Source organism: Trachurus trachurus (assembly GCF_905171665.1).
Source record: "Trachurus trachurus genome assembly, chromosome: 8".
Lineage (NCBI taxonomy): Eukaryota > Metazoa > Chordata > Actinopteri > Carangiformes > Carangidae > Trachurus > Trachurus trachurus.
In genome coordinates, this window is record NC_139905.1 from 20,910,893 (window position 1) to 20,916,228 (window position 5,336).

Here is a 5,336-nt window from a genome sequence, read left to right on the forward strand (position 1 = left end):
CACTCAGCTGATGCAGTTACATCACTTCCAGGAAAGGCCAGCACCGGATGTTTTCAACAGCAAGTACTTTCTTATCACAGCGTTATATCAGTGACACATTTTCTAATAATGGCGTGGAGTCTTTCCACAAACTATTGTGTCATTTTTTTCCTCATTGCCAGTTTTCAACAAATTCAGTACAACTATTATTATGTTACACACAACACAGAGGTACATCTGTGCTGTTCTGCCTGAGTGACACTAACATTTCGTGTTGTCAGGGGCACTGATGCAGAGAGTATGAAGGAGATGAACAAGTGTGTGTGTGTGTGTGTGTGTGTGTGTGTGTGTGTGTGTGTGTGTGTGTGTGTGTGTGTGTGTGTGTGTGTGTCAGCGGAAGCAAGTGGGCAACAGCGGAAAAGCAGGTGGGCACAAAGTCTCTCAACTTCCCTTCAAAGGCGATGACAACACTGCCTCTCTCCATCTGTTTAGTCTGAGGCCCAGTTTTCCATCAGTTTGCTCTCAATATGTCTTTCCTTTTTTTTCCTGCCACCATGATCTGAAAAAAAGTCAGCTGTCTCTGTCCACTTCTTCTCTTCCTCCTCTCATTCTCCTTACGCCATATCGTCCCTGTGACACTTTCTTTTTCTCTCTCTCTTTCTTCTTGCCCTCTTCTTTCACTGATTGACTGCAAAGAAATCAGAATTGAAAACATCCACGCCTCTCTCCCCTCCACACTCATGTTTATCATGACACTCATGTTTCAACTCTGTCTGCAGCAGTTTCACAAGGATGAAGGCGTTGGCAGCAGTGAAACAGAAACCATGGTGGGTGCAAAACTGTGAGAAATCTTGTACAAAAAAAGTTTCAAATTCTAAATTAAACATCACTGTCTTTTGCTTTTGTACTTCCCAGTGAATTAAACATAAAAACTTAAATTTGGCATTAAGTTATGCAGAAAGGTGTCTGTTTGAGTTAATATAGTTCTTTGTGGCAGAGTAAGACTAACGCTATATTATTAATGTCCCCTCTCTATAACTGTTGGCTCAGATCACATCACACACATTGTTTTGTGGTGTGTGTGTGTGATCCCGTCAGAGAGTTTGTTCAAAGGATCACCGCTTAATGTCCGCTGACATAGAGGCAAATCTGACGCCCTGAATGTAAATGAATTATAGATTTCAAGATAGAATTGTGTCTGGCTACCACTAAAATAACATTAGAAACTGAAAAACATCTATATGTTGGTAATTAAAAAGTTAAAATCTCAAAAGTGAACTCCCTCCAGGTGTCTGCAAGTGTAAAGATCAACTGTTAAAGCTGCCAAGCACTTTTTCTCCTTGCTCACCTTCTTCAGGTAGACTCAACACCAGCCCCCAGCGAGCATAATGCAATTTGCATATATGAAAAGATTTAGCTAATAAGCTGGCAGGAGTGGCAGGTTTTATACGTGATCCTGTTTCATGCTTTCTGTCGCCGCTTGCTTTTCTGCTGATTGCGGGCTCCGTCCGGAACCACGTGTGCCACTGCAGGCCAAAGACTGAATCCTGCAGGCCTTCACCTCCCCTTTCTACATTACGTAACTTTGTAGGTTTCGAAACTGATGCGCCGGTTGTTCGTGCAGCGACTGTCGGGCCTCTTTGCACATCTGTCAGGTTCCTGATGTGACCCTGTTTGTTCACACACACACACACGGCGCTGAATGCTATTCAAATTAATATGAGTCACATGTGACGCTGCCATTGTGTCTGCGGTTTACTGTGGTGGATGCCTGAATTGCTGGTGTGTGATAAACACTGCGCAGTTATATAATGTGGATGAGATACGGAAAACAATTCTCTGGCAGAGACGACTCTAATACATTCTCTGGTGTTTCTGTTATTTTGACCATAATGATTCTTTATAATTCAAGTTTGAAAAGGAAACGGTAGAGGATAAATGTCTGTCAAGTTGTCAAATGCCTGACGCTAATTCATGAGTAAAATGAAAAATGTTTGGACCAGCTGAGGTAAATAAGCCTTCAAGACACGGGAAGGATAATGTATAAATGGCAAGTGCAGTCAAACATTTGGCTGAGAGCGTTGACATCTTGGGACATGGTGGTGACCAGTAACAGTATTTGTTGAAACTAATGCATATTGAAATTGAGGGAGAACGAGATTGGTTTCAGAAAATGTCCTGTGCAAACACTGCTCAGTTCTCTGCCAATTTTAGGTTGGGAAGCACATGCAGCATTTGGCAATATGTTTCCACAAGTGTATTTAGATAGCAACACTCAGACAGGGATTTAAAACCAATTTGAACAAATTAGATATACCATGATTCCATATAAAATCATTCCGGAAACTTTCTGTTTAAGACAAAAACTTGTTTTTTGACTGACTACTCTCTTCTGTTGGCATCTCATGGACACACATGAACCACAGCTTTTAATCACGACCTCTTATAGCCACGACACAGTACAGTAGCTTCCCTTAGGATGCACTCTCTCTCACTGTGGGGTTTTAGTACAACTAGTAAAACATGAATCTGCCTTTGCTTCCAATTGATCAACCACACACTGACGTCATTACTTGCATTAGCATTTTTTTTTAGGAAGTGTTGCAGTAATAAAATACATTAAAAACAATCCACAGATAAAGCAATAAGTCAATGACTTAAAGATTAAAAAGATGAGAGCTGTGGTGGGGTTGTGGGGCTGTAATCTCTGTTGACACAGGATTAACAAGATATTACATTTGTAATTTATTAGTAAATCCAGCATATTGTGATAATATTTAATCCCTGGTTCATTGTGCGAATGCTTTCAGCAGGAGGATTGTTCCACACATGGGGAGCAGACAGACTAAAGGCTGCTTTATGCATTAAACCTGTCCCGATGACCTGTGAGGTCTACATTCTTGTTAGTGGGTAGCAGTTTTAATCGTCCTAATGTGGCTGAAATTTACACAAGTCCGTAAGGACACCAAGATTTCTGGCTTGATTCGTATATTTTAGTGACAGCGATTCAAAATAAACGCCCGAAAACAATGATGTCACTTTCCTCCATGTTGAGCTGTAGAGAAATGACTGTAAAATAAGACCAGGGAGTTGAAAATTAGACCATTTTGTGTTTTGCTAGTCAACCAGACCTGTGTAAATGGCTTTGTTCTGTTTGACTATAGGAACAGCATTAGATTTAAGGTTGAGGGAAATCTACAGGCTAAATGAGTCTCCAAGAGGAGATGAGCTTTGTAAATGGGAGGAATTACATGAAAGCAGGCGGGATGTGGAGTTTAATGTTAATTAGCTCTAATGACTTTTTATATCAAGGGTCACCAGTGCTAGGCACATATTAAAGGACACACATAGCTGCAGGGGCTCAGTTAGACAGACCTCCCAAAGTACCCGACACATTACAACGCATGAAAAATGAACAACTGCTGACCTCTACTGGCTGAAACTGGACCTGCAGGAGGAGGACGGGATCTGATGCAGGAGACTTCCAACGGCATGTTTCTCTGTAAAGCAATCACACGCAATTAAAGTATTTTTGTATTGAGTCGAGTAACACAGTTCATGTTTACACGGGCTTGAATGGACCTGATAAAGAACTGAAGCAAGACTTTAACACAAGAGGGATAACACTAAAGCAGACAGGGTAAGCACAACCCCATTATGGGATGAATTGATAACAAGTTGCTTTAATATGCCAAGCCAAGGTCACATTTTTTGAATATTAATGAATGTGTGCTTTGCAAAAATATTGAGGACTGACCCGCCCTTGAACTTCACATTCAGAGTTGCCTCTGATGACATTGCTTATCACACTTGTTTGAGGAATTCCAGTTGTCATCGCTAGTGTTGTTGGCCAAGCACACTTGGTTCTATAATCCTGTCCTTTAAAGAGGATCAAATCAGACCTAAATATTGACTGTTGTAATGTGTTTATACTTTTTAATGTCATCTTGTGCGATGAGTCAGTTATGCATATTCTTCAATGTGACTTACAAGTAGCCTAAGGAGCAACGGTAAAGTCTCAGTGCAAAAGGAGACCGTGGTGTAAGTTAGAAAAGTATAGCTACAATTGAATTAAATCCTATTTGGTGAAGGTCTTGACTTAATAAGGAGTAATAACTAGGTAACCGTCTATTTTCTGGAAGTTGGTGACAACCTATCATATCCCCATTAACTTTCTACTTACTTTCACTACAGAGTGTGGTGAAATGTAGTTGCTTTTTCATGCATCCTGATTTTAAAATGGTTTAAGAATCAAAGATTATGTAGCTGATATGGTTTAAACTGTGTCTGCTTGCTTCAGAAAGTCCAAGCTTCTCTTTCTTTCTCACTCTCTCAATCAGCTCGGCTTAGGCTTGCTCTGGCTTATCCTGTCCGCCCAACATAGCAGGAAGAGTTTAGTTCCACTAAGGTTCTCTACATAACCAGTACAGCACATGAATAGAAAGCCAAAAACCATCATGCAGAAAAACACATTGGCCACTCACTCCACAAACTGCAATTCAGGTTTTGGCAACTTTTGGCTGTGTGCTGGCAGAGATGTAAAACTGTGACGTTTTTGATCCCTTGCTTCTATTTTTATGCAACATGCTCGCCATCTAAAACATCTACGCATGTGGACTTCTATTCTTAGCTCACTGTACACTTTTCAGGGAACCCTTTCATCTCTATTCATAGCACCTGATCTGGCTGCGTGTTTTGCAAGTGTGTGAAACTTGTGACGACTATGCCCCTCCCCTAAAATCTTGATTGAAGAGACGGTTGCACAGTGGAAAAGCCTGCAGATGTGATGGAATGTTGTTCTGCAATGTTTGTGGCTCGCATGGGGCACACCTGTAACACACACACACACACACACACACTGGGCCAACCTTGAGTTTAACAAATATTGGCATTCAAGCTTGTGTGTAGTATGTTTGTGCATTTTATTTCCTATAACTGACACAACCTGGGGAAAAACCTGATTTACCTGACAGGTCTGTTTAGGCTCTAAAATAGCAAAAACAAAAGGGACAACCACTATGTTTTACAACATAATGGCCCTTGCAATTTTAAATCCTGAGGCAGACATTGTTAATCAGCAGTGACACTAATTGTAGTCCTGTTCTCCCACCAGTTAGCTGATGTGTTTACTGTGAGAACTTGAAATACATGAATTGTCATGATGGTAAATTTGTTTGGCACGGTGAAACTGACCTGCCCCGGTGGTAATGCATCATTATATAGGACGTGGGGGGTGACACAATGGTGATTTTCTGCGGAGGATCTTCTCACTCAGTGCCCACGGCCAGTCAAGCCGCCCTGGTCGGTCACACCCTTCCCAGCCTCCCCCCTCCCACTCTGCCCGCCATGTTCTGGAG